At 39.0% G+C, this 23,473-nt stretch overlaps 46 non-coding genes and 4 pseudogenes across 46 annotated transcripts; all 50 read left to right on the top strand.

Moving 5' to 3' along the window:
* The first annotated feature begins 180 nt into the window (after nucleotides 1-180).
* Nucleotides 181-299, top strand: LOC146024835 (5S ribosomal RNA; annotated as a pseudogene).
* Nucleotides 300-783: 484 nt separating this feature from the next.
* LOC146021679 (5S ribosomal RNA) lies at nucleotides 784-902 on the top strand. Its single transcript, XR_014451156.1, has one exon. It is a non-coding gene; the product is annotated as a 5S ribosomal RNA (ribosomal RNA).
* A 344-nt stretch (nucleotides 903-1,246) lies between these two features.
* Nucleotides 1,247-1,365, top strand: LOC146022003 (5S ribosomal RNA). Its single transcript, XR_014451471.1, has one exon. It is a non-coding gene; the product is annotated as a 5S ribosomal RNA (ribosomal RNA).
* Nucleotides 1,366-1,710: 345 nt separating this feature from the next.
* On the top strand, nucleotides 1,711-1,829 carry LOC146024602 (5S ribosomal RNA). The gene has a single exon (XR_014453974.1). It is a non-coding gene; the product is annotated as a 5S ribosomal RNA (ribosomal RNA).
* Nucleotides 1,830-2,173: 344 nt separating this feature from the next.
* Nucleotides 2,174-2,292, top strand: LOC146022002 (5S ribosomal RNA). The gene has a single exon (XR_014451470.1). It is a non-coding gene; the product is annotated as a 5S ribosomal RNA (ribosomal RNA).
* A 345-nt stretch (nucleotides 2,293-2,637) lies between these two features.
* LOC146023258 (5S ribosomal RNA) lies at nucleotides 2,638-2,756 on the top strand. The gene has a single exon (XR_014452681.1). It is a non-coding gene; the product is annotated as a 5S ribosomal RNA (ribosomal RNA).
* A 344-nt stretch (nucleotides 2,757-3,100) lies between these two features.
* LOC146024978 (5S ribosomal RNA) lies at nucleotides 3,101-3,219 on the top strand (annotated as a pseudogene).
* Nucleotides 3,220-3,565: 346 nt separating this feature from the next.
* On the top strand, nucleotides 3,566-3,684 carry LOC146025147 (5S ribosomal RNA; annotated as a pseudogene).
* Nucleotides 3,685-4,168: 484 nt separating this feature from the next.
* Nucleotides 4,169-4,287, top strand: LOC146023530 (5S ribosomal RNA). The gene has a single exon (XR_014452944.1). It is a non-coding gene; the product is annotated as a 5S ribosomal RNA (ribosomal RNA).
* A 344-nt stretch (nucleotides 4,288-4,631) lies between these two features.
* On the top strand, nucleotides 4,632-4,750 carry LOC146022343 (5S ribosomal RNA). Its single transcript, XR_014451803.1, has one exon. It is a non-coding gene; the product is annotated as a 5S ribosomal RNA (ribosomal RNA).
* A 346-nt stretch (nucleotides 4,751-5,096) lies between these two features.
* On the top strand, nucleotides 5,097-5,215 carry LOC146024368 (5S ribosomal RNA). The gene has a single exon (XR_014453752.1). It is a non-coding gene; the product is annotated as a 5S ribosomal RNA (ribosomal RNA).
* Nucleotides 5,216-5,558: 343 nt separating this feature from the next.
* On the top strand, nucleotides 5,559-5,677 carry LOC146023095 (5S ribosomal RNA). The gene has a single exon (XR_014452524.1). It is a non-coding gene; the product is annotated as a 5S ribosomal RNA (ribosomal RNA).
* Nucleotides 5,678-6,021: 344 nt separating this feature from the next.
* Nucleotides 6,022-6,140, top strand: LOC146022668 (5S ribosomal RNA). The gene has a single exon (XR_014452113.1). It is a non-coding gene; the product is annotated as a 5S ribosomal RNA (ribosomal RNA).
* A 346-nt stretch (nucleotides 6,141-6,486) lies between these two features.
* Nucleotides 6,487-6,605, top strand: LOC146024311 (5S ribosomal RNA). Its single transcript, XR_014453696.1, has one exon. It is a non-coding gene; the product is annotated as a 5S ribosomal RNA (ribosomal RNA).
* Nucleotides 6,606-6,952: 347 nt separating this feature from the next.
* Nucleotides 6,953-7,071, top strand: LOC146023859 (5S ribosomal RNA). The gene has a single exon (XR_014453261.1). It is a non-coding gene; the product is annotated as a 5S ribosomal RNA (ribosomal RNA).
* Nucleotides 7,072-7,415: 344 nt separating this feature from the next.
* LOC146022916 (5S ribosomal RNA) lies at nucleotides 7,416-7,534 on the top strand. Its single transcript, XR_014452352.1, has one exon. It is a non-coding gene; the product is annotated as a 5S ribosomal RNA (ribosomal RNA).
* Nucleotides 7,535-7,878: 344 nt separating this feature from the next.
* Nucleotides 7,879-7,997, top strand: LOC146024622 (5S ribosomal RNA). The gene has a single exon (XR_014453994.1). It is a non-coding gene; the product is annotated as a 5S ribosomal RNA (ribosomal RNA).
* A 345-nt stretch (nucleotides 7,998-8,342) lies between these two features.
* LOC146022342 (5S ribosomal RNA) lies at nucleotides 8,343-8,461 on the top strand. Its single transcript, XR_014451802.1, has one exon. It is a non-coding gene; the product is annotated as a 5S ribosomal RNA (ribosomal RNA).
* Nucleotides 8,462-8,807: 346 nt separating this feature from the next.
* On the top strand, nucleotides 8,808-8,926 carry LOC146022742 (5S ribosomal RNA). Its single transcript, XR_014452185.1, has one exon. It is a non-coding gene; the product is annotated as a 5S ribosomal RNA (ribosomal RNA).
* A 344-nt stretch (nucleotides 8,927-9,270) lies between these two features.
* LOC146022667 (5S ribosomal RNA) lies at nucleotides 9,271-9,389 on the top strand. Its single transcript, XR_014452112.1, has one exon. It is a non-coding gene; the product is annotated as a 5S ribosomal RNA (ribosomal RNA).
* A 345-nt stretch (nucleotides 9,390-9,734) lies between these two features.
* On the top strand, nucleotides 9,735-9,853 carry LOC146024621 (5S ribosomal RNA). Its single transcript, XR_014453993.1, has one exon. It is a non-coding gene; the product is annotated as a 5S ribosomal RNA (ribosomal RNA).
* Nucleotides 9,854-10,198: 345 nt separating this feature from the next.
* On the top strand, nucleotides 10,199-10,317 carry LOC146022340 (5S ribosomal RNA). Its single transcript, XR_014451801.1, has one exon. It is a non-coding gene; the product is annotated as a 5S ribosomal RNA (ribosomal RNA).
* A 346-nt stretch (nucleotides 10,318-10,663) lies between these two features.
* Nucleotides 10,664-10,782, top strand: LOC146024337 (5S ribosomal RNA). Its single transcript, XR_014453722.1, has one exon. It is a non-coding gene; the product is annotated as a 5S ribosomal RNA (ribosomal RNA).
* A 345-nt stretch (nucleotides 10,783-11,127) lies between these two features.
* LOC146022741 (5S ribosomal RNA) lies at nucleotides 11,128-11,246 on the top strand. The gene has a single exon (XR_014452184.1). It is a non-coding gene; the product is annotated as a 5S ribosomal RNA (ribosomal RNA).
* A 344-nt stretch (nucleotides 11,247-11,590) lies between these two features.
* LOC146023748 (5S ribosomal RNA) lies at nucleotides 11,591-11,709 on the top strand. The gene has a single exon (XR_014453155.1). It is a non-coding gene; the product is annotated as a 5S ribosomal RNA (ribosomal RNA).
* A 343-nt stretch (nucleotides 11,710-12,052) lies between these two features.
* Nucleotides 12,053-12,171, top strand: LOC146023093 (5S ribosomal RNA). Its single transcript, XR_014452522.1, has one exon. It is a non-coding gene; the product is annotated as a 5S ribosomal RNA (ribosomal RNA).
* A 344-nt stretch (nucleotides 12,172-12,515) lies between these two features.
* LOC146022665 (5S ribosomal RNA) lies at nucleotides 12,516-12,634 on the top strand. Its single transcript, XR_014452111.1, has one exon. It is a non-coding gene; the product is annotated as a 5S ribosomal RNA (ribosomal RNA).
* A 346-nt stretch (nucleotides 12,635-12,980) lies between these two features.
* LOC146024310 (5S ribosomal RNA) lies at nucleotides 12,981-13,099 on the top strand. The gene has a single exon (XR_014453695.1). It is a non-coding gene; the product is annotated as a 5S ribosomal RNA (ribosomal RNA).
* Nucleotides 13,100-13,446: 347 nt separating this feature from the next.
* LOC146023858 (5S ribosomal RNA) lies at nucleotides 13,447-13,565 on the top strand. The gene has a single exon (XR_014453260.1). It is a non-coding gene; the product is annotated as a 5S ribosomal RNA (ribosomal RNA).
* Nucleotides 13,566-13,909: 344 nt separating this feature from the next.
* On the top strand, nucleotides 13,910-14,028 carry LOC146022915 (5S ribosomal RNA). The gene has a single exon (XR_014452351.1). It is a non-coding gene; the product is annotated as a 5S ribosomal RNA (ribosomal RNA).
* A 344-nt stretch (nucleotides 14,029-14,372) lies between these two features.
* Nucleotides 14,373-14,491, top strand: LOC146024619 (5S ribosomal RNA). Its single transcript, XR_014453991.1, has one exon. It is a non-coding gene; the product is annotated as a 5S ribosomal RNA (ribosomal RNA).
* A 345-nt stretch (nucleotides 14,492-14,836) lies between these two features.
* Nucleotides 14,837-14,955, top strand: LOC146022339 (5S ribosomal RNA). The gene has a single exon (XR_014451800.1). It is a non-coding gene; the product is annotated as a 5S ribosomal RNA (ribosomal RNA).
* A 346-nt stretch (nucleotides 14,956-15,301) lies between these two features.
* On the top strand, nucleotides 15,302-15,420 carry LOC146022001 (5S ribosomal RNA). The gene has a single exon (XR_014451469.1). It is a non-coding gene; the product is annotated as a 5S ribosomal RNA (ribosomal RNA).
* Nucleotides 15,421-15,765: 345 nt separating this feature from the next.
* On the top strand, nucleotides 15,766-15,884 carry LOC146022740 (5S ribosomal RNA). The gene has a single exon (XR_014452183.1). It is a non-coding gene; the product is annotated as a 5S ribosomal RNA (ribosomal RNA).
* Nucleotides 15,885-16,228: 344 nt separating this feature from the next.
* LOC146022664 (5S ribosomal RNA) lies at nucleotides 16,229-16,347 on the top strand. The gene has a single exon (XR_014452110.1). It is a non-coding gene; the product is annotated as a 5S ribosomal RNA (ribosomal RNA).
* A 345-nt stretch (nucleotides 16,348-16,692) lies between these two features.
* LOC146024618 (5S ribosomal RNA) lies at nucleotides 16,693-16,811 on the top strand. The gene has a single exon (XR_014453990.1). It is a non-coding gene; the product is annotated as a 5S ribosomal RNA (ribosomal RNA).
* A 345-nt stretch (nucleotides 16,812-17,156) lies between these two features.
* On the top strand, nucleotides 17,157-17,275 carry LOC146022338 (5S ribosomal RNA). Its single transcript, XR_014451799.1, has one exon. It is a non-coding gene; the product is annotated as a 5S ribosomal RNA (ribosomal RNA).
* Nucleotides 17,276-17,621: 346 nt separating this feature from the next.
* Nucleotides 17,622-17,740, top strand: LOC146024336 (5S ribosomal RNA). The gene has a single exon (XR_014453721.1). It is a non-coding gene; the product is annotated as a 5S ribosomal RNA (ribosomal RNA).
* A 345-nt stretch (nucleotides 17,741-18,085) lies between these two features.
* On the top strand, nucleotides 18,086-18,204 carry LOC146022739 (5S ribosomal RNA). The gene has a single exon (XR_014452182.1). It is a non-coding gene; the product is annotated as a 5S ribosomal RNA (ribosomal RNA).
* Nucleotides 18,205-18,548: 344 nt separating this feature from the next.
* On the top strand, nucleotides 18,549-18,667 carry LOC146022662 (5S ribosomal RNA). The gene has a single exon (XR_014452108.1). It is a non-coding gene; the product is annotated as a 5S ribosomal RNA (ribosomal RNA).
* Nucleotides 18,668-19,013: 346 nt separating this feature from the next.
* Nucleotides 19,014-19,132, top strand: LOC146021539 (5S ribosomal RNA). Its single transcript, XR_014451020.1, has one exon. It is a non-coding gene; the product is annotated as a 5S ribosomal RNA (ribosomal RNA).
* A 345-nt stretch (nucleotides 19,133-19,477) lies between these two features.
* Nucleotides 19,478-19,596, top strand: LOC146022736 (5S ribosomal RNA). Its single transcript, XR_014452180.1, has one exon. It is a non-coding gene; the product is annotated as a 5S ribosomal RNA (ribosomal RNA).
* Nucleotides 19,597-19,940: 344 nt separating this feature from the next.
* LOC146023850 (5S ribosomal RNA) lies at nucleotides 19,941-20,059 on the top strand. Its single transcript, XR_014453252.1, has one exon. It is a non-coding gene; the product is annotated as a 5S ribosomal RNA (ribosomal RNA).
* Nucleotides 20,060-20,405: 346 nt separating this feature from the next.
* On the top strand, nucleotides 20,406-20,524 carry LOC146021538 (5S ribosomal RNA). The gene has a single exon (XR_014451019.1). It is a non-coding gene; the product is annotated as a 5S ribosomal RNA (ribosomal RNA).
* A 345-nt stretch (nucleotides 20,525-20,869) lies between these two features.
* Nucleotides 20,870-20,988, top strand: LOC146021605 (5S ribosomal RNA). The gene has a single exon (XR_014451084.1). It is a non-coding gene; the product is annotated as a 5S ribosomal RNA (ribosomal RNA).
* A 344-nt stretch (nucleotides 20,989-21,332) lies between these two features.
* On the top strand, nucleotides 21,333-21,451 carry LOC146022337 (5S ribosomal RNA). The gene has a single exon (XR_014451798.1). It is a non-coding gene; the product is annotated as a 5S ribosomal RNA (ribosomal RNA).
* Nucleotides 21,452-21,798: 347 nt separating this feature from the next.
* Nucleotides 21,799-21,917, top strand: LOC146024268 (5S ribosomal RNA). The gene has a single exon (XR_014453654.1). It is a non-coding gene; the product is annotated as a 5S ribosomal RNA (ribosomal RNA).
* A 345-nt stretch (nucleotides 21,918-22,262) lies between these two features.
* On the top strand, nucleotides 22,263-22,381 carry LOC146023544 (5S ribosomal RNA). Its single transcript, XR_014452958.1, has one exon. It is a non-coding gene; the product is annotated as a 5S ribosomal RNA (ribosomal RNA).
* Nucleotides 22,382-22,723: 342 nt separating this feature from the next.
* LOC146022335 (5S ribosomal RNA) lies at nucleotides 22,724-22,842 on the top strand. The gene has a single exon (XR_014451796.1). It is a non-coding gene; the product is annotated as a 5S ribosomal RNA (ribosomal RNA).
* A 343-nt stretch (nucleotides 22,843-23,185) lies between these two features.
* On the top strand, nucleotides 23,186-23,304 carry LOC146024846 (5S ribosomal RNA; annotated as a pseudogene).
* The last annotated feature ends 169 nt before the right edge of the window (nucleotides 23,305-23,473 follow it).

Here is a 23,473-nt window from a genome sequence, read left to right as displayed (position 1 = left end):
AAACAGTGTATGAGCCTCTTTAGTAGTTTCATTTAAGATCACCTGCTAATATCATGTCCTGTAGGTCTTTTTACATTACCAAAACATGATTTTTTTAATTAAGCCAAAACAGTTAGGAAACTTTTTTATTAGCTTACCTGGTGATAGAAGTAGAAGAGGGCAAAAAAGTGCGTGTATCTCACCTACAGCCATACCACATTGGATAGCCCCAATCTCGTCTGATCTTGGAAGCTAATTAGTGTTGGGCCTGGTTAGTACTTGGGTGGGAGACCACATGGGAACACCTGGTGCTGTTGGTTTTTTCACATTACTGGCAAATTGTTTTTATTCTCTAGCTATTTAAATTGGAAACTTTTTCTTTTTATTGCCAGTACAGACATTTGGAAGAGGTCAAACAGACACAATAGCCATCACCTAAAGACTTACCAAATTGTTTTTATTCTCTATCTCTATCAAATTGTTTTTATTCTCTATCTATTTAAATTGGAAACTTTTTCTTTTTATTGCCAGCACAGACATTTAGAAGAGGTCAAACATACACAATAGCCATCACCTAAAGACTTACCACACTGTTTAGGCCCAATTCCAACTGCTTTTGGCAGCTAAACAGTGTTGAGCCTTTTTAGTAGTTTAATTTAAGATCCCCTGCTAATATCATGTCCTGTAGGTCTTTTTACATTGCCAACACATGATTTTTTTCAGTAAGCAAAAACAGTTACGAAACTTTTTTATTAGCTTACCTGGTGATAGAAGTAGAAGAGGGCAAAAAAGTGCCTGTATCTCACCTACAGCCATACCACATTGGATATGCCCAATCTCGTCTGATCTTGGAAGCTAAGCAGTGTTGGGCCTGGTTAGTACTTGGGTGGGAGACCACATGGGAACACCAGGTGCTGTAGGATTTTTCACATTACTGGCAAATTGTTTTTATTCTCTAGCTATTTAAATTGGAAACTTTTTCTTTTTATTGCCTGTAGAGACATTTGTAAGAGGTCAAACAGACACAATAGCCATCACCTAAAGACTTACCACACTGTTTAGGCCCAATTCCAACTGCTTTTGGCAGCTAAACAGTGTTGAGCCTCTTTAGTAGTTTAATTTAAGATCCCCTGCTTATATCATGTCCTGTAGGTCTTTTTACATTACCAACACATGATTTTTTTCAGTAAGCAAAAACAGTTAGGAAGCTTTTTTATTAGCTTACCTGGTGATAGAAGAGAAGAGGTCAAAAAAGAGCATGTATCTCACCTACAGCCATACCACATTGGATAGGCCCAATCTCGTCTGATCTTGGAAGCTAAGCAGTGTTGGGCCTGGTTAGTACTTGGGTGGGAGACCACATGGGAACACCAGGTGCTGTAGGTTTTTTCACATTTCTGGCAAATTGTTTTTATTCTCTATCTATTTAAATTGGAAACTTTTTCTTTTTATTGCCAGCACAGACATTTAGAAGAGGTCAAACATACACAATAGCCATCACCTAAAGACTTACCACACTGTTTAGGCCCAATTCCAACTGCTTTTGGCAGCTAAACAGTGTTGAGCCTCTTTAGTAGTTTAATTTAAGATCCCCTGCTAATATCATGTCCTGTAGGTCTTTTTACATTGCCAACACATGATTTTTTTCAGTAAGCAAAAACAGTTACGAAACTTTTTTATTAGCTTACCTGGTGATAGAAGTAGAAGAGGGCAAAAAAGTGGCTGTATCTCACCTACAGCCATACCACATTGGATATGCCCAATCTCGTCTGATTTTGGAAGCTAAGCAGTGTTGGGCCTGGTTAGTGCTTGGGTGGTAGACCACATGGGAACACCTGGTGCTGTAGGTTTTTTCACATTACTGGCAAATTGTTTTTATTCTCTAGCTATTTAAATTGGAAACTTTTTCTTTTTATTGCCTGTAGAGACATTTGTAAGAGGTCAAACAGACACAATAGCCATCACCTAAAGACTTACCACACTGTTTAGGCCCAATTCCAACTGCTTTTGGCAGCTAAACAGTGTTGAGCTCTTTAGTAGTTTAATTTAAGATCCCCTGCTAATATCATGTCCTGTAGGTCTTTTTACATTACCAAAACATGATTTTTTTCATTAAGCCAAAACAGTTAGGAAACTTTTTTATTAGCTTACCTGGTGATAGAAGTAGAAGAGGGCAAAAAAGTGCATGTATCTCACCTACAGCCATACCACATTGGATAGGCCCAATCTCGTCTGATCTTGGAAGCTAAGCAGTGTTGGGCCTGGTTAGTACTTGGGTGGGAGACCACATGGGAACACCAGGTGCTGTAGGTTTTTTCACATTACTGGCAAATTGTTTTTATTCTCTATCTATTTAAATTGGAAACTTTTTCTTTTTATTGCCAGCACAGACATTTAGAAGAGGTCAAACATACACAATAGCCATCACCTAAAGACTTACCACACTGTTTAGGCCCAATTCCAACTGCTTTTGGCAGCTAAACAGTGTTGAGCCTCTTTAGTAGTTTAATTTAAGATCCCCTGCTAATATCATGTCCTGTAGGTCTTTTTACATTGCCAACACATGATTTTTTTCAGTAAGCAAAAACAGTTACAAAACTTTTTTATTAGCTTACCTGGTGATAGAAGTAGAAGAGGGCAAAAAAGTGCCTGTATCTCACCTACAGCCATACCACATTGGATATGCCCAATCTCGTCTGATCTTGGAAGCTAAGCAGTGTTGTGCCTGGTTAGTACTTGGGTGGGAGACCACGTGGGAACACCAGGTGCTGTAGGTTTTTTCACATTACTGGCAAATTGTTTTTATTCTCTAGCTATTTAAATTGGAAACTTTTTCTTTTTATTGCCTGTAGAGACATTTGTAAGAGGTCAAACAGACACAATAGCCATCACCTAAAGACTTACCACACTGTTTAGGCCCAATTCCAACTGCTTTTGGCAGCTAAACAGTGTTGAGCCTCTTTAGTAGTTTAATTTAAGATCCCCTGCTAATATCATGTCCTGTAGGTCTTTTTACATTACCAACACATGATTTTTTTCAGTAAGCAAAAACAGTTAGGAAGCTTTTTTATTAGCTTACCTGGTGATAGAAGAGAAGAGGGCAAAAAAGAGCATGTATCTCACCTACAGCCATACCACATTGGATAGGCCCAATCTCGTCTGATCTTGGAAGCTATTCAGTGTTGGGCCTGGTTAGTACTTTGGTGGGAGACCTCATGGGAACACCTGGTGCTGTTGGTTTTTTCACATTACTGGCAAATTGTTTTTATTCTCTAGCTATTTAAATTGGAAACTTTTTCTTTTTATTGCCAGTACAGACATTTAGAAGAGGTCAAACAGACACAATAGCCATCACCTAAAGACTTACCACACTGTTTAGGCCCAATTCCAACTGCTTTTGGCAGCTAAACAGTGTATGAGCCTCTTTAGTAGTTTCATTTAAGATCCCCTGCTAATATCATGTCCTGTAGGTCTTTTTACATTACCAAAACATGATTTTTTTAATTAAGCCAAAACAGTTAGGAAACTTTTTTATTAGCTTACCTGGTGATAGAAGTAGAAGAGGGCAAAAAAGTGCGTGTATCTCACCTACAGCCATACCACATTGGATAGCCCCAATCTCGTCTGATCTTGGAAGCTAAGCAGTGTTGCTCCTGGTTAGTACTTGGGAGGGAGACCACATGGGAACACCTGGTGCTGTTGGTTTTTTCACATTACTGGCAAATTGTTTTTATTCTCTAGCTATTTAAATTGGAAACTTTTTCTTTTTATTGCCAGTACAGACATTTGGAAGAGGTCAAACAGACACAATAGCCATCACCTAAAGACTTACCAAATTGTTTTTATTCTCTATCTCTATCAAATTGTTTTTATTCTCTATCTATTTAAATTGGAAACTTTTTCTTTTTATTGCCAGCACAGACATTTAGAAGAGGTCAAACATACACAATAGCCATCACCTAAAGACTTACCACACTGTTTAGGCCCAATTCCAACTGCTTTTGGCAGCTAAACAGTGTTGAGCCTTTTTAGTAGTTTAATTTAAGATCCCCTGCTAATATCATGTCCTGTAGGTCTTTTTACATTGCCAACACATGATTTTTTTCAGTAAGCAAAAACAGTTACGAAACTTTTTTATTAGCTTACCTGTTGATAGAAGTAGAAGAGGGCAAAAAAGTGCCTGTATCTCACCTACAGCCATACCACATTGGATATGCCCAATCTCGTCTGATCTTGGAAGCTAAGCAGTGTTGGGCCTGGTTAGTACTTGGGTGGGAGACCACATGGGAACACCAGGTGCTGTAGGTTTTTTCACATTACTGGCAAATTGTTTTTATTCTCTAGCTATTTAAATTGGAAACTTTTTCTTTTTATTGCCTGTAGAGACATTTGTAAGAGGTCAAACAGACACAATAGCCATCACCTAAAGACTTACCACACTGTTTAGGCCCAATTCCAACTGCTTTTGGCAGCTAAACAGTGTTGAGCCTCTTTAGTAGTTTAATTTAAGATCCCCTGCTTATATCATGTCCTGTAGGTCTTTTTACATTACCAACACATGATTTTTTTCAGTAAGCAAAAACAGTTAGGAAGCTTTTTTATTAGCTTACCTGGTGATAGAAGAGAAGAGGTCAAAAAAGAGCATGTATCTCACCTACAGCCATACCACATTGGATAGGCCCAATCTCGTCTGATCTTGGAAGCTAAGCAGTGTTGGGCCTGGTTAGTACTTGGGTGGGAGACCACATGGGAACACCTGGTGCTGTAGGTTTTTTCACATTACTGGCAAATTGTTTTTATTCTCTAGCTATTTAAATTGGAAACTTTTTCTTTTTATTGCCAGTACAGACATTTGGAAGAGGTCAAACAGACACAATAGCCATCACCTAAAGACTTACCACACCGTTTAGGCCCAATTCCAACTGCTTTTGGCAGCTAAACAGTGTATGAGCCTCTTTTGTAGTTTCATTTAAGATCCCCTGCTAATATCATGTCCTGTAGGTCTTTTTACATTACCAAAACATGATTTTTTTCATTAAGCCAAAACAGTTAGGAAACTTTTTTATTAGCTTACCTGGTGATAGAAGTAGAAGAGGGCAAAAAAGTGCATGTATCTCACCTACAGCCATACCACATTGGATAGGCCCAATCTCGTCTGATCTTGGAAGCTAAGCAGTGTTGGGCCTGGTTAGTAGTTGGGTGGGAGACCACATGGGAACAGCAGGTGCTGTAGGTTTTTTCACATTACTGGCAAATTGTTTTTATTCTCTATCTATTTAAATTGGAAACTTTTTCTTTTTATTGCCAGCACAGACATTTAGAAGAGGTCAAACATACACAATAGCCATCACCTAAGGACTTACCACACTGTTTAGGCCCAATTCCAACTGCTTTTGGCAGCAACAGTGTTGAGCCTCTTTAGTAGTTTAATTTAAGATCCCCTGCTAATATCATGTCCTGTAGGTCTTTTTACATTGCCAACACATGATTTTTTGCAGTAAGCAAAAACAGTTACGAAACTTTTTTATTAGCTTACCTGGTGATAGAAGTAGAAGAGGGCAAAAAAGTGCCTGTATCTCACCTACAGCCTTACCACATTGGATATGCCCAATCTCGTCTGATCTTGGAAGCTAAGCAGTGTTGGGCCTGGTTAGTACTTGGGTGGGAGACCACATGGGAACACCAGGTGCTGTAGTTTTTTTCACATTACTGGCAAATTGTTTTTATTCTCTAGCTATTTAAATTGGAAACTTTTTCTTTTTATTGCCTGTAGAGACATTTGTAAGAGGTCAAACAGACACAATAGCCATCACCTAAAGACTTACCACACTGTTTAGGCCCAATTCCAACTGCTTTTGGCAGCTAAACAGTGTTGAGCCTCTTTAGTATTTTAATTTAAGATCCCCTGCTAATATCATGTCCTGTAGGTCTTTTTACATTACCAACACATGATTTTTTTCAGTAAGCAAAAACAGTTAGGAAGCTTTTTTATTAGCTTACCTGGTGATAGAAGAGAAGAGGGCAAAAAAGAGCATGTATCTCACCTACAGCCATACCACATTGGATAGGCCCAATCTCGTCTGATCTTGGAAGCTAAGCAGTGTTGGGCCTGGTTAGTACTTTGGTGGGAGACCACATGGGAACACCTGGTGCTGTAGGTTTTTTCACATTACTGGCAAATTGTTTTTATTCTCTAGCTATTTAAATTGGAAACTTTTTCTTTTTATTGCCAGTACAGACATTTGGAAGAGGTCAAACAGACACAATAGCCATCACCTAAAGACTTACCACACTGTTTAGGCCCAATTCCAACTGCTTTTGGCAGCTAAACAGTGTATGAGCCTCTTTAGTAGTTTCATTTAAGATCCCCTGCTAATATCATGTCCTGTAGGTCTTTTTACATTACCAAAACATGATTTTTTTAATTAAGCCAAAACAGTTAGGAAACTTTTTTATTAGCTTACCTGGTGATAGAAGTAGAAGAGGGCAAAAAAGTGCATGTATCTCACCTACAGCCATACCACATTAGATAGGCCCAATCTCGTCTGATCTTGGAAGCTAAGCAGTGTTGGGCCTGGTTAGTACTTGGGTGGGAGACCACATGGGAACAACTGGTGCTGTAGGTTTTTTCACATTACTGGCAAATTGTTTTTATTCTCTAGCTATTTAAATTGGAAACTTTTTCTTTTTATTGCCAGTACAGACATTTGGAAGAGGTCAAACAGACACAATAGCCATCACCTAAAGACTTACCACACTGTTTAGGCCCAATTCCAACTGCTTTTGGCAGCTAAACAGTGTATGAGCCTCTTTAGTAGTTTCATTTAAGATCCCCTGCTAATATCATGTCCTGTAGGTCTTTTTACATTACCAAAACATGATTTTTTTCATTAAGCCAAAACAGTTAGGAAACTTTTTAATTAGCTTACCTGGTGATAGAAGTAGAAGAGGGCAAAAAAAGTGCAGGTATCTCACCTACAGCCATACCACATTGGATAGGCCCAATCTCGTCTGATCTTGGAAGCTAAGCAGTGTTGGCCCTGGTTAGTACTTGGGTGGGAGACCACATGGGAACACCAGGTGCTGTAGGTTTTTTCACATTACTGGCAAATTTTTTTTATTCTCTATCTATTTAAATTGGAAACTTTTTCTTTTTATTGCCAGCACAGACATTTAGAAGAGGTCAAACATACACAATAGCCATCACCTAAAGACTTACCACACTGTTTAGGCCCAATTCCAACTGCTTTTGGCAGCTAAACAGTGTTGAGCCTCTTTAGTAGTTTATTTAAGATCCCCTGCTAATATCATGTCCTGTAGGTCTTTTTACATTGCCAACACATGATTTTTTTCAGTAAGCAAAAACAGTTACGAAACTTTTTTATTAGCTTACCTGGTGATAGAAGTAGAAGAGGGCAAAAAAGTGTATGTATCTCATCTACAGCCATACCACATTGGATATGTCCAATCTCGTCTGATCTTGGAAGCTAAGCAGTGTTGGGCCTGGTTAGTACTTGGGTGGGAGACCACATGGGAACACCAGGTGCTGTAGGTTTTTTCACATTACTGGCAAATTGTTTTTATTCTCTAGCTATTTAAATTGGAAACTTTTTCTTTTTATTGCCTGTAGAGACATTTGTAAGAGGTCAAACAGACACAATAGCCATCACCTAAAGACTTACCACACTGTTTAGGCCCAATTCCAACTGCTTTTGGCAGCTAAACAGTGTTGAGCCTCTTTAGTAGTTTAATTTAAGATCCCCTGCTAATATCATGTCCTGTAAGTCTTTTTACATTACCAACACATGATTTTTTTCAGTAAGCAAAAACAGTTAGGAAGCTTTTTTATTAGCTTACCTGGTGATAGAAGAGAAGAGGGCAAAAAAGAGCATGTATCTCACCTACAGCCATACCACATTGGATAGGCCCAATCTCGTCTGATCTTGGAAGCTAAGCAGTGTTGGGCCTTTTTAGTACTTGGGTGGGAGACCACATGGGAACACCTGGTGCTGTAGGTTTTTTCATATTACTGGCAAATTGTTTTTATTCTCTAGCTATTTAAATTGGAAACTTTTTCTTTTTATTGCCAGTACAGACATTTGGAAGAGGTCAAACAGACACAATAGCCATCACCTAAAGACTTACCACACTGCTTAGGCCCAATTCCAACTGCTTTTGGCAGCTAAACAGTGTACGAGCCTCTTTAGTAGTTTCATTTAAGATCCCCTGCTAATATCATGTCCTGTAGGTCTTTTTACATTACCAAAACATGATTTTTTTCATTAAGCCAAAACAGTTAGGAAACTTTTTTATTAGCTTACCTGGTGATAGAAGAGAAGAGGTCAAAAAAGAGCATGTATCTCACCTACAGCCATACCACATTGGATAGGCCCAATCTCGTCTGATCTTGGAAGCTAAGCAGTGTTGGGCCTGGTTAGTACTTGGGTGGGAGACCACATGGGAACACCTGGTGCTGTAGGTTTTTTCACATTACTGGCAAATTGTTTTTATTCTCTAGCTATTTAAATTGGAAACTTTTTCTTTTTATTGCCAGTACAGACATTTGGAAGAGGTCAAACAGACACAATAGCCATCACCTAAAGACTTACCACACTGTTTAGGCCCAATTCCAACTGCTTTTGGCAGCTAAACAGTGTATGAGCCTCTTTAGTAGTTTCATTTAAGATCCCCTGCTAATATCATGTCCTGTAGGTCTTTTTACATTACCAAAACATGATTTTTTTCATTAAGCCAAAACAGGTAGGAAACTTTTTTATTAGCTTACCTGGTGATAGAAGTAGAAGAGGGCAAAAAAGTGCATGTATCTCACCTACAGCCATACCACATTGGATATGCCCAATCTCGTCTGATCTTGGAAGCTAAGCAGTGTTGGGCCTGGTTAGTATTTAGGTGGGAGACCACATGGGAACACCAGGTGCTGTAGGTTTTTTCACATTACTGGCAAATTGTTTTTATTCTCTAGCTATTTTAATTGGAAACTTTTTCTTTTTATTGCCTGTAGAGACATTTGTAAGAGGTCAAACAGACACAATAGCCATCACCTAAAGACTTACCACACTGTTTAGGCCCAATTCCAACTGCTTTTGGCAGCTAAACAGTGTTGAGCCTCTTTAGTAGTTTAATTTAAGATCCCCTGCTAATATCATGTCCTGTAGGTCTTTTTACATTACTAACACATGATTTTTTTCAGTAAGCAAAAACAGTTAGGAAGCTTTTTTATTAGCTTACCTGGTGATAGAAGAGAAGAGGGCAAAAAAGAGCATGTATCTCACCTACAGCCATACCACATTGGATAGGCCCAATCTCGTCTGATCTTGGAAGCTAAGCAGTGTTGGGCCTGGTTAGTACTTTGGTGGGAGACCACATGGGAACACCTGGTGCTGTAGGTTTTTTCACATTACTGGCAAATTGTTTTTATTCTCTAGCTATTTAAATTGGAAACTTTTTCTTTTTATTGCCAGTACAGACATTTGGAAGAGGTCAAACAGACACAATAGCCATCACCTAAAGACTTACCACACTGTTTAGGCCCAATTCCAACTGCTTTTGGCAGCTAAACAGTGTATGAGCCTCTTTAGTAGTTTCATTTAAGATCCCCTGCTAATATCATGTCCTGTAGGTCTTTTTACATTACCAACACATGATTTTTTTCAGTAAGCAAAAACAGTTAGGAAGCTTTTTTATTAGCTTACCTGGTGATAGAAGAGAAGAGGGCAAAAAAGAGCATGTATCTCACCTACAGCCATACCACATTGGATAGGCCCAATCTCGTCTGATCTTGGAAGCTAAGCAGTGTTGGGCCTTTTTAGTACTTGGGTGGGAGACCACATGGGAACACCTGGTGCTGTAGGTTTTTTCATATTACTGGCAAATTGTTTTTATTCTCTAGCTATTTAAATTGGAAACTTTTTCTTTTTATTGCCAGTACAGACATTTGGAAGAGGTCAAACAGACACAATAGCCATCACCTAAAGACTTACCACACTGCTTAGGCCCAATTCCAACTGCTTTTGGCAGCTAAACAGTGTACGAGCCTCTTTAGTAGTTTCATTTAAGATCCCCTGCTAATATCATGTCCTGTAGGTCTTTTTACATTACCAAAACATGATTTTTTTCATTAAGCCAAAACAGTTAGGAAACTTTTTTATTAGCTTACCTGGTGATAGAAGAGAAGAGGTCAAAAAAGAGCATGTATCTCACCTACAGCCATACCACATTGGATAGGCCCAATCTCGTCTGATCTTGGAAGCTAAGCAGTGTTGGGCCTGGTTAGTACTTGGGTGGGAGACCACATGGGAACACCTGGTGCTGTAGGTTTTTTCACATTACTGGCAAATTGTTTTTATTCTCTAGCTATTTAAATTGGAAACTTTTTCTTTTTATTGCCAGTACAGACATTTGGAAGAGGTCAAACAGACACAATAGCCATCACCTAAAGACTTACCACACTGTTTAGGCCCAATTCCAACTGCTTTTGGCAGCTAAACAGTGTATGAGCCTCTTTAGTAGTTTCATTTAAGATCCCCTGCTAATATCATGTCCTGTAGGTCTTTTTACATTACCAAAACATGATTTTTTTCATTAAGCCAAAACAGGTAGGAAACTTTTTTATTAGCTTACCTGGTGATAGAAGTAGAAGAGGGCAAAAAAGTGCATGTATCTCACCTACAGCCATACCACATTGGATAGGCCCAATCTCGTCTGATCTTGGAAGCTAAGCAGTGTTGGGCCTGGTTAGTACTTGGGTGGGAGACAACATGGGAACACCAGGTGCTGTAGGTTTTTTCACATTACTGGCAAATTGTTTTTATTCTCTATCTATTTAAATTGGAAACTTTTTCTTTTTATTGCCAGCACAGACATTTAGAAGAGGTCAAACATACACAATAGCCATCACCTAAAGACTTACCACACTGTTTAGGCCCAATTCCAACTGCTTTTGGCAGCTAAACAGTGTTGAGCCTCTTTAGTAGTTTAATTTAAGATCCCCTGCTAATATCATGTCCTGTAGGTCTTTTTACATTGCCAACACATGATTTTTTTCAGTAAGCAAAAACAGTTACGAAACTTTTTTATTAGCTTACCTGGTGATAGAAGTAGAAGAGGGCAAAAAAGTGCCTGTATCTCACCTACAGCCATACCACATTGGATATGCCCAATCTCGTCTGATCTTGGAAGCTAAGCAGTGTTGGGCCTGGTTAGTATTTAGGTGGGAGACCACATGGGAACACCAGGTGCTGTAGGTTTTTTCACATTACTGGCAAATTGTTTTTATTCTCTAGCTATTTTAATTGGAAACTTTTTCTTTTTATTGCCTGTAGAGACATTTGTAACAGGTCAAACAGACACAATAGCCATCACCTAAAGACTTACCACACTGTTTAGGCCCAATTCCAACTGCTTTTGGCAGCTAAACAGTGTTGAGCCTCTTTAGTAGTTTAATTTAAGATCCCCTGCTAATATCATGTCCTGTAGGTCTTTTTACATTACTAACACATGATTTTTTTCAGTAAGCAAAAACAGTTAGGAAGCTTTTTTATTAGCTTACCTGGTGATAGAAGAGAAGAGGGCAAAAAAGAGCATGTATCTCACCTACAGCCATACCACATTGGATAGGCCCAATCTCGTCTGATCTTGGAAGCTAAGCAGTGTTGGGCCTGGTTAGTACTTTGGTGGGAGACCACATGGGAACAGCAGGTGCTGTAGGTTTTTTCACATTACTGGCAAATTGTTTTTATTCTCTATCTATTTAAATTGGAAACTTTTTCTTTTTATTGCCAGCACAGACATTTAGAAGAGGTCAAACAGACACAATAGCCATCACCTAAGGACTTACCACACTGTTTAGGCCCAATTCCAACTGCTTTTGGCAGCAACAGTGTTGAGCCTCTTTAGTAGTTTAATTTAAGATCCCCTGCTAATATCATGTCCTGTAGGTCTTTTTACATTGCCAACACATGATTTTTTGCAGTAAGCAAAAACAGTTACGAAACTTTTTTATTAGCTTACCTGGTGATAGAAGTAGAAGAGGGCAAAAAAGTGCCTGTATCTCACCTACAGCCTTACCACATTGGATATGCCCAATCTCGTCTGATCTTGGAAGCTAAGCAGTGTTGGGCCTGGTTAGTACTTGGGTGGGAGACCACATGGGAACACCAGGTGCTGTAGTTTTTTTCACATTACTGGCAAATTGTTTTTATTCTCTAGCTATTTAAATTGGAAACTTTTTCTTTTTATTGCCTGTAGAGACATTTGTAAGAGGTCAAACAGACACAATAGCCATCACCTAAAGACTTACCACACTGTTTAGGCCCAATTCCAACTGCTTTTGGCAGCTAAACAGTGTTGAGCCTCTTTAGTATTTTAATTTAAGATCCCCTGCTAATATCATGTCCTGTAGGTCTTTTTACATTACCAACACATGATTTTTTTCAGTAAGCAAAAACAGTTAGGAAGCTTTTTTATTAGCTTACCTGGTGATAGAAGAGAAGAGGGCAAAAAAGAGCATGTATCTCACCTACAGCCATACCACATTGGATAGGCCCAATCTCGTCTGATCTTGGAAGCTAAGCAGTGTTGGGCCTGGTTAGTACTTTGGTGGGAGACCACATGGGAACACCTGGTGCTGTAGGTTTTTTCACATTACTGGCAAATTGTTTTTATTCTCTAGCTATTTAAATTGGAAACTTTTTCTTTTTATTGCCAGTACAGACATTTGGAAGAGGTCAAACAGACACAATAGCCATCACCTAAAGACTTACCACACTGTTTAGGCCCAATTCCAACTGCTTTTGGCAGCTAAACAGTGTATGAGCCTCTTTAGTAGTTTCATTTAAGATCCCCTGCTAATATCATGTCCTGTAGGTCTTTTTACATTACCAAAACATGATTTTTTTAATTAAGCCAAAACAGTTAGGAAACTTTTTTATTAGCTTACCTGGTGATAGAAGTAGAAGAGGGCAAAAAAGTGCATGTATCTCACCTACAGCCATACCACATTAGATAGGCCCAATCTCGTCTGATCTTGGAAGCTAAGCAGTGTTGGGCCTGGTTAGTACTTGGGTGGGAGACCACATGGGAACAACTGGTGCTGTAGGTTTTTTCACATTACTGGCAAATTGTTTTTATTCTCTAGCTATTTAAATTGGAAACTTTTTCTTTTTATTGCCAGTACAGACATTTGGAAGAGGTCAAACAGACACAATAGCCATCACCTAAAGACTTACCACACTGTTTAGGCCCAATTCCAACTGCTTTTGGCAGCTAAACAGTGTATGAGCCTCTTTAGTAGTTTCATTTAAGATCCCCTGCTAATATCATGTCCTGTAGGTCTTTTTACATTACCAAAACATGATTTTTTTCATTAAGCCAAAACAGTTAGGAAACTTTTTAATTAGCTTACCTGGTGATAGAAGTAGAAGAGGGCAAAAAAAGTGCAGGTATCTCACCTACAGCCATACCACATTGGATAGGCCCAATCTCGTCTGATCTTGGAAGCTAAGCAGTGTTGGCCCTGGTTAGTACTTGGGTGGGAGACCACATGGGAACACCAGGTGCTGTAGGTTTTTTCACATTACTGGCAAATTTTTTTTATTCTCTATCTATTTAAATTGGAAACTTTTTCTTTTTATTGCCAGCACAGACATTTAGAAGAGGTCAAACATACACAATAGCCATCACCTAAAGACTTACCACACTGTTTAGGCCCAATTCCAACTGCTTTTGGCAGCTAAACAGTGTTGAGCCTCTTTAGTAGTTTATTTAAGATCCCCTGCTAATATCATGTCCTGTAGGTCTTTTTACATTGCCAACACATGATTTTTTTCAGTAAGCAAAAACAGTTACGAAACTTTTTTATTAGCTTACCTGGTGATAGAAGTAGAAGAGGGCAAAAAAGTGTATGTATCTCATCTACAGCCATACCACATTGGATATGTCCAATCTCGTCTGATCTTGGAAGCTAAGCAGTGTTGGGCCTGGTTAGTACTTGGGTGGGAGACCACATGGGAACACCAGGTGCTGTAGGTTTTTTCACATTACTGGCAAATTGTTTTTATTCTCTAGCTATTTAAATTGGAAACTTTTTCTTTTTATTGCCTGTAGAGACATTTGTAAGAGGTCAAACAGACACAATAGCCATCACCTAAAGACTTACCACACTGTTTAGGCCCAATTCCAACTGCTTTTGGCAGCTAAACAGTGTTGAGCCTCTTTAGTAGTTTAATTTAAGATCCCCTGCTAATATCATGTCCTGTAAGTCTTTTTACATTACCAACACATGATTTTTTTCAGTAAGCAAAAACAGTTAGGAAGCTTTTTTATTAGCTTACCTGGTGATAGAAGAGAAGAGGGCAAAAAAGAGCATGTATCTCACCTACAGCCATACCACATTGGATAGGCCCAATCTCGTCTGATCTTGGAAGCTAAGCAGTGTTGGGCCTTTTTAGTACTTGGGTGGGAGACCACATGGGAACACCTGGTGCTGTAGGTTTTTTCATATTACTGGCAAATTGTTTTTATTCTCTAGCTATTTAAATTGGAAACTTTTTCTTTTTATTGCCAGTACAGACATTTGGAAGAGGTCAAACAGACACAATAGCCATCACCTAAAGACTTACCACACTGCTTAGGCCCAATTCCAACTGCTTTTGGCAGCTAAACAGTGTACGAGCCTCTTTAGTAGTTTCATTTAAGATCCCCTGCTAATATCATGTCCTGTAGGTCTTTTTACATTACCAAAACATGATTTTTTTCATTAAGCCAAAACAGTTAGGAAACTTTTTTATTAGCTTACCTGGTGATAGAAGAGAAGAGGTCAAAAAAGAGCATGTATCTCACCTACAGCCATACCACATTGGATAGGCCCAATCTCGTCTGATCTTGGAAGCTAAGCAGTGTTGGGCCTGGTTAGTACTTGGGTGGGAGACCACATGGGAACACCTGGTGCTGTAGGTTTTTTCACATTACTGGCAAATTGTTTTTATTCTCTAGCTATTTAAATTGGAAACTTTTTCTTTTTATTGCCAGTACAGACATTTGGAAGAGGTCAAACAGACACAATAGCCATCACCTAAAGACTTACCACACTGTTTAGGCCCAATTCCAACTGCTTTTGGCAGCTAAACAGTGTATGAGCCTCTTTAGTAGTTTCATTTAAGATCCCCTGCTAATATCATGTCCTGTAGGTCTTTTTACATTACCAAAACATGATTTTTTTCATTAAGCCAAAACAGGTAGGAAACTTTTTTATTAGCTTACCTGGTGATAGAAGTAGAAGAGGGCAAAAAAGTGCATGTATCTCACCTACAGCCATACCACATTGGATAGGCCCAATCTCGTCTGATCTTGGAAGCTAAGCAGTGTTGGGCCTGGTTAGTACTTGGGTGGGAGACCACATGGGAACACCAGGTGCTGTAGGTTTTTTCACATTACTGGCAAATTGTTTTTATTCTCTATCTATTTAAATTGGAAACTTTTTCTTTTTATTGCCAGCACAGACATTTAGAAGAGGTCAAACATACACAATAGCCATCACCTAAAGACTTACCACACTGTTTAGGCCCAATTCCAACTGCTTTTGGCAGCTAAACAGTGTTGAGCCTCTTTAGTAGTTTAATTTAAGATCCCCTGCTAATATCATGTCCTGTAGGTCTTTTTACATTGCCAACACATGATTTTTTTCAGTAAGCAAAAACAGTTACGAAACTTTTTTATTAGCTTACCTGGTGATAGAAGTAGAAGAGGGCAAAAAAGTGCCTGTATCTCACCTACAGCCATACCACATTGGATATGCCCAATCTCGTCTGATCTTGGAAGCTAAGCAGTGTTGGGCCTGGTTAGTATTTAGGTGGGAGACCACATGGGAACACCAGGTGCTGTAGGTTTTTTCACATTACTGGCAAATTGTTTTTATTCTCTAGCTATTTTAATTGGAAACTTTTTCTTTTTATTGCCTGTAGAGACATTTGTAAGAGGTCAAACAGACACAATAGCCATCACCTAAAGACTTACCACACTGTTTAGGCCCAATTCCAACTGCTTTTGGCAGCTAAACAGTGTTGAGCCTCTTTAGTAGTTTAATTTAAGATCCCCTGCTAATATCATGTCCTGTAGGTCTTTTTACATTACTAACACATGATTTTTTTCAGTAAGCAAAAACAGTTAGGAAGCTTTTTTATTAGCTTACCTGGTGATAGAAGAGAAGAGGGCAAAAAAGAGCATGTATCTCACCTACAGCCATACCACATTGGATAGGCCCAATCTCGTCTGATCTTGGAAGCTAAGCAGTGTTGGGCCTGGTTAGTACTTTGGTGGGAGACCACATGGGAACACCTGGTGCTGTAGGTTTTTTCACATTACTGGCAAATTGTTTTTATTCTCTAGCTATTTAAATTGGAAACTTTTTCTTTTTATTGCCAGTACAGACATTTGGAAGAGGTCAAACAGACACAATAGCCATCACCTAAAGACTTACCACACTGTTTAGGCCCAATTCCAACTGCTTTTGGCAGCTAAACAGTGTATGAGCCTCTTTAGTAGTTTCATTTAAGATCCCCTGCTAATATCATGTCCTGTAGGTCTTTTTACATTACCAACACATGATTTTTTTCAGTAAGCAAAAACAGTTAGGAAGCTTTTTTATTAGCTTACCTGGTGATAGAAGAGAAGAGGGCAAAAAAGAGCATGTATCTCACCTACAGCCATACCACATTGGATAGGCCCAATCTCGTCTGATCTTGGAAGCTAAGCAGTGTTGGGCCTTTTTAGTACTTGGGTGGGAGACCACATGGGAACACCTGGTGCTGTAGGTTTTTTCATATTACTGGCAAATTGTTTTTATTCTCTAGCTATTTAAATTGGAAACTTTTTCTTTTTATTGCCAGTACAGACATTTGGAAGAGGTCAAACAGACACAATAGCCATCACCTAAAGACTTACCACACTGCTTAGGCCCAATTCCAACTGCTTTTGGCAGCTAAACAGTGTACGAGCCTCTTTAGTAGTTTCATTTAAGATCCCCTGCTAATATCATGTCCTGTAGGTCTTTTTACATTACCAAAACATGATTTTTTTCATTAAGCCAAAACAGTTAGGAAACTTTTTTATTAGCTTACCTGGTGATAGAAGAGAAGAGGTCAAAAAAGAGCATGTATCTCACCTACAGCCATACCACATTGGATAGGCCCAATCTCGTCTGATCTTGGAAGCTAAGCAGTGTTGGGCCTGGTTAGTACTTGGGTGGGAGACCACATGGGAACACCTGGTGCTGTAGGTTTTTTCACATTACTGGCAAATTGTTTTTATTCTCTAGCTATTTAAATTGGAAACTTTTTCTTTTTATTGCCAGTACAGACATTTGGAAGAGGTCAAACAGACACAATAGCCATCACCTAAAGACTTACCACACTGTTTAGGCCCAATTCCAACTGCTTTTGGCAGCTAAACAGTGTATGAGCCTCTTTAGTAGTTTCATTTAAGATCCCCTGCTAATATCATGTCCTGTAGGTCTTTTTACATTACCAAAACATGATTTTTTTCATTAAGCCAAAACAGGTAGGAAACTTTTTTATTAGCTTACCTGGTGATAGAAGTAGAAGAGGGCAAAAAAGTGCATGTATCTCACCTACAGCCATACCACATTGGATAGGCCCAATCTCGTCTGATCTTGGAAGCTAAGCAGTGTTGGGCCTGGTTAGTACTTGGGTGGGAGACAACATGGGAACACCAGGTGCTGTAGGTTTTTTCACATTACTGGCAAATTGTTTTTATTCTCTATCTATTTAAATTGGAAACTTTTTCTTTTTATTGCCAGCACAGACATTTAGAAGAGGTCAAACATACACAATAGCCATCACCTAAAGACTTACCACACTGTTTAGGCCCAATTCCAACTGCTTTTGGCAGCTAAACAGTGTTGAGCCTCTTTAGTAGTTTAATTTAAGATCCCCTGCTAATATCATGTCCTGTAGGTCTTTTTACATTGCCAACACATGATTTTTTTCAGTAAGCAAAAACAGTTACGAAACTTTTTTATTAGCTTACCTGGTGATAGAAGTAGAAGAGGGCAAAAAAGTGCCTGTATCTCACCTACAGCCATACCACATTGGATATGCCCAATCTCGTCTGATCTTGGAAGCTAAGCAGTGTTGGGCCTGGTTAGTATTTAGGTGGGAGACCACATGGGAACACCAGGTGCTGTAGGTTTTTTCACATTACTGGCAAATTGTTTTTATTCTCTAGCTATTTTAATTGGAAACTTTTTCTTTTTATTGCCTGTAGAGACATTTGTAACAGGTCAAACAGACACAATAGCCATCACCTAAAGACTTACCACACTGTTTAGGCCCAATTCCAACTGCTTTTGGCAGCTAAACAGTGTTGAGCCTCTTTAGTAGTTTAATTTAAGATCCCCTGCTAATATCATGTCCTGTAGGTCTTTTTACATTACTAACACATGATTTTTTTCAGTAAGCAAAAACAGTTAGGAAGCTTTTTTATTAGCTTACCTGGTGATAGAAGAGAAGAGGGCAAAAAAGAGCATGTATCTCACCTACAGCCATACCACATTGGATAGGCCCAATCTCGTCTGATCTTGGAAGCTAAGCAGTGTTGGGCCTGGTTAGTACTTTGGTGGGAGACCACATGGGAACACCTGGTGCTGTAGGTTTTTTCACATTACTGGCAAATTGTTTTTATTCTCTAGCTATTTAAATTGGAAACTTTTTCTTTTTATTGCCAGTACAGACATTTGGAAGAGGTCAAACAGACACAATAGCCATCACCTAAAGACTTACCACACTGTTTAGGCCCAATTCCAACTGCTTTTGGCAGCTAAACAGTGTATGAGCCTCTTTAGTAGTTTCATTTAAGATCCCCTGCTAATATCATGTCCTGTAGGTCTTTTTACATTACCAAAACATGATTTTTTTCATTAAGCCAAAACAGTTAGGAAACTTTTTTATTAGCTTACCTGGTGATATAAGTAGAAGAGGGCAAAAAAGTGCATGTATCTCACCTACAGCCATACCACATTGGATAGGCCCAATCTCATCTGATCTTGGAAGCTAAGCAGTGTTGGGCCTGGTTAGTACTTGGGTGGGAGACCACATGGGAACACCAGGTGCTGTAGGTTTTTTCACATTACTGGCAAATTGTTTTTATTCTCTATCTATTTAAATTGGAAACTTTTTCTTTTTATTGCCAGCACAGACATTTAGAAGAGGTCAAACATACACAATAGCCATCACCTAAAGACTTACCACACTGTTTAGGCCCAATTCCAACTGCTTTTGGCAGCTAAACAGTGTTGAGCCTCTTTAGTCGTTTAATTTAAGATCCCCTGCTAATATCATGTCCTGTAGGTCTTTTTACATTGCCAACACATGATTTTTTTCAGTAAGCAAAAACAGTTACGAAACTTTTTTATTAGCTTACCTGGTGATAGAAGTAGAAGAGTGCAATAAAGTGCCTGTATCTCACCTACAGCCATACCACATTGGATATGCCCAATCTCGTCTGATCTTGGAAGCTAAGCAGTGTTGGGCCTGGTTAGTATTTAGGTGGGAGACCACATGGGAACACCAGGTGCTGTAGGTTTTTTCACATTACTGGCAAATTGTTTTTATTCTCTAGCTATTTAAATTGGAAACTTTTTCTTTTTATTGCCTGTAGAGACATTTGTAAGAGGTCAAACAGACACAATAGCCATCACCTAAAGACTTACCACACTGTTTAGGCCCAATTCCAACTGCTTTTGGCAGCTAAACAGTGTTGAGCCTCTTTAGTAGTTTAATTTAAGATCCCCTGCTAATATCATGTCCTGTAGGTCTTTTTACATTACTAACACATGATTTTTTTCAGTAAGCAAAAACAGTTAGGAAGCTTTTTTATTAGCTTACCTGGTGATAGAAGAGAAGAGGGCAAAAAAGAGCATGTATCTCACCTACAGCCATACCACATTGGATAGGCCCAATCTCGACTGATCTTGGAAGCTAAGCAGTGTTGGGCCTGGTTAGTACTTTGGTGGGAGACCACATGGGAACACCTGGTGCTGTAGGTTTTTTCACATTACTGGCAAATTGTTTTTATTCTCTAGCTATTTAAATTGGAAACTTTTTCTTTTTATTGCCAGTACAGACATTTGGAAGAGGTCAAACAGACACAATAGCCATCACCTAAAGACTTACCACACTGTTTAGGCCCAATTCCAACTGCTTTTGGCAGCTAAACAGTGTATGAGCCTCTTTAGTAGTTTCATTTAAGATCCCCTGCTAATATCATGTCCTGTAGGTCTTTTTACATTACCAAAACATGATTTTTTTCATTAAGCCAAAACAGTTAGGAAACTTTTTTATTAGCTTACCTGGTGATATAAGTAGAAGAGGGCAAAAAAGTGCATGTATCTCACCTACAGCCATACCACATTGGATAGGCCCAATCTCATCTGATCTTGGAAGCTAAGCAGTGTTGGGCCTGGTTAGTACTTGGGTGGGAGACCACATGGGAACACCAGGTGCTGTAGGTTTTTTCACATTACTGGCAAATTGTTTTTATTCTCTATCTATTTAAATTGGAAACTTTTTCTTTTTATTGCCAGCACAGACATTTAGAAGAGGTCAAACATACACAATAGCCATCACCTAAAGACTTACCACACTGTTTAGGCCCAATTCCAACTGCTTTTGGCAGCTAAACAGTGTTGAGCCTCTTTAGTAGTTTCATTTAAGATCCCCTGCTAATATCATGTCCTGTAGGTCTTTTTACATTGCCAACACATGATTTTTTTCAGTAAGCAAAAACAGTTACGAAACTTTTTTATTAGCTTACCTGGTGATAGAAGTAGAAGAGGGCAAAAAAGTGCCTGTATCTCACCTACAGCCATACCACATTGGATATGCCCAATCTCGTCTGATCTTGGAAACTAAGCAGTGTTGGGCCTGGTTAGTACTTTGGTGGGAGACCACATGGGAACACCAGGTGTTGTAGGTTTTTTCACATTACTGGCAAATTGTTTTTATTCTCTAGCTATTTAAATTGGAAACTTTTTCTTTTTATTGCCTGTAGAGACATTTGTAAGAGGTCAAACAGACACAATAGCCATCACCTAAAGACTTACCACACTGTTTAGGCCCAATTCCAACTGCTTTTGGCAGCTAAACAGTGTTGAGCCTCTTTAGTAGTTTAATTTAAGATCCCCTGCTAATATCATGTCCTGTAGGTCTTTTTACATTACCAACACATGATTTTTTTCAGTAAGCAAAAACAGTCAGGAAGCTTTTTTATTAGCTTACCTGGTGATAGAAGAGAAGAGGGCAAAAAAGAGCATGTATCTCACCTACAGCCATACCACATTGGATAGGCCCAATCTCGTCTGATCTTGGAAGCTAAGCAGTGTTGGGCCTGGTTAGTACTTGGGTGGGAGACCACATGGGAACACCTGGTGCTGTAGGTTTTTTTCACATTACTGGCAAATTGTTTTTATTCTCTAGCTATTTAAATTGGAAACTTTTTCTTTTTATTGCCAGTACAGACATTTGGAAGAGGTCAAACAGACACAATAGCCATCACCTAAAGACTTACCACACTGTTTAGGCCCAATTCCAACTGCTTTTGGCAGCTAAACAGTGTATGAGCCTCTTTAGTAGTTTCATTTAAGATCCCCTGCTAATATAATGTCCTGTAGGTCTTTTTACATTACCAAAACATGATTTTTTTCATTAAGCCAAAACAGTTAGGAAACTTTTTTATTAGCTTACCTGGTGATAGAAGTAGAAGAGGGCAAAAAAGTGCAAGTATCTCACCTACAGCCATACCACATTGGATAGGCCCAATCTCGTCTGATCTTGGAAGCTATGCAGTGTTGGGCCTGGTTAGTACTTGGCTGGGAGACCACATGGGAACACCAGGTGCTGTAGGTTTTTTCACGTTACTGGCAAATTGTTTTTATTCTCTATCTATTTAAATTGGAAACTTTTTCTTTTTATTGCCAGCACAGACATTTAGAAGAGGTCAAACATACACAATAGCCATCACCTAAAGACTTACCACACTGTTTAGGCCCAATTCCAACTGCTTTTGGCAGCTAAACAGTGTTGAGCCTCTTTAGTAGTTTAATTTAAGATCCCCTGCTAATATCATGTCCTGTAGGTCTTTTTACATTGCCAACACATGATTTTTTTCAGTAAGCAAAAACAGTTACGAAACTTTTTTATTAGCTTACCTGGTGATAGAAGTAGAAGAGGGCAAAAAAGTGCCTGTATCTCACCTACAGCCATACCACATTGGATATGCCCAATCTCGTCTGATCTTGGAAGCTAAGCAGTGTTGGGCCTGGTTAGTACTTGGGTGGGAGACAACATGGGAACACCAGGTGCTGTAGGTTTTTTCACATTACTGGCAAATTGTTTTTATTCTCTAGCTATTTAAATTGGAAACTTTTTCTTTTTATTGCCTGTAGAGACATTTGTAAGAGGTCAAACAGACACAATAGCCATCACCTAAAGACTTACCACACTGTTTAGGCCCAATTCCAACTGCTTTTGGCAGCTAAACAGCTAAGCCTCTTTAGTAGTTTAATTTAAGATCCCCTGCTAATATCATGTCATGTAGGTCTTTTTACATTACCAACACATGATTTTTTTCAGTAAGCAAAAACAGTTAGGAAGCTTTTTTATTAGCTTACCTGGTGATAGAAGAGAAGAGGTCAAAAAAGAGCATGTATCTCACCTACAGCCATACCACATTGGATAGGCCCAATCTCGTCTGATCTTGGAAGCTAAGCAGTGTTGGGCCTGGTTAGTACTTGGGTGGGAGACCACATGGGAACACCTGGTGCTGTAGGTTTTTTCACATTACTGGCAATTTTTTTTATTCTCTATCTATTTAAATTGGAAACTTTTTCTTTTTATTGCCAGCACAGACATTTAGAAGAGGTCAAACATACACAATAGCCATCACCTAAAGACTTACCACACTGTTTAGGCCCAATTCCAACTGCTTTTGGCAGCTAAACAGTGTTGAGCCTCTTTAGTATTTTAATTTAAGATCCCCTGCTATTATCATGTCCTGTAGGTCTTTTTACATTACCAACACATGATTTTTTTCAGTAAGCAAAAACAGTTAGGAAGCTTTTTTATTAGCTTACCTGGTGATAGAAGAGAAGAGGGCAAAAAAGAGCATGTATCTCACCTACAGCCATACCACATTGGATAGGGCCAATCTCATCTGATCTTGGAAGCTAAGCAGTGTTGGGCAGGGTTAGTACTTGGGTGGGAGACCACATGGGAACACCAGGTGTTGTAGGTTTTTTCACATTACTGGCAAATTGTTTTTATTCTCTATCTATTTAAATTGGAAACTTTTTCTTTTTATTGCCAGCACAGACATTTAGCAGAGGTCAAACATACACAATAGCCATCACCTAAAGACTTACCACACTGTTTAGGCCCAATTCCAACTGCTTTTGGCAGCTAAA

The sequence above is a fragment of the Crinia signifera genome, chromosome 7, assembly GCF_055691185.1.
Source record: "Crinia signifera chromosome 7, ASM5569118v1, whole genome shotgun sequence".
Lineage (NCBI taxonomy): Eukaryota > Metazoa > Chordata > Amphibia > Anura > Myobatrachidae > Crinia > Crinia signifera.
Note: the sequence above shows the minus strand (reverse complement) of the source record. Positions and strands in the feature narration are given on the sequence as shown.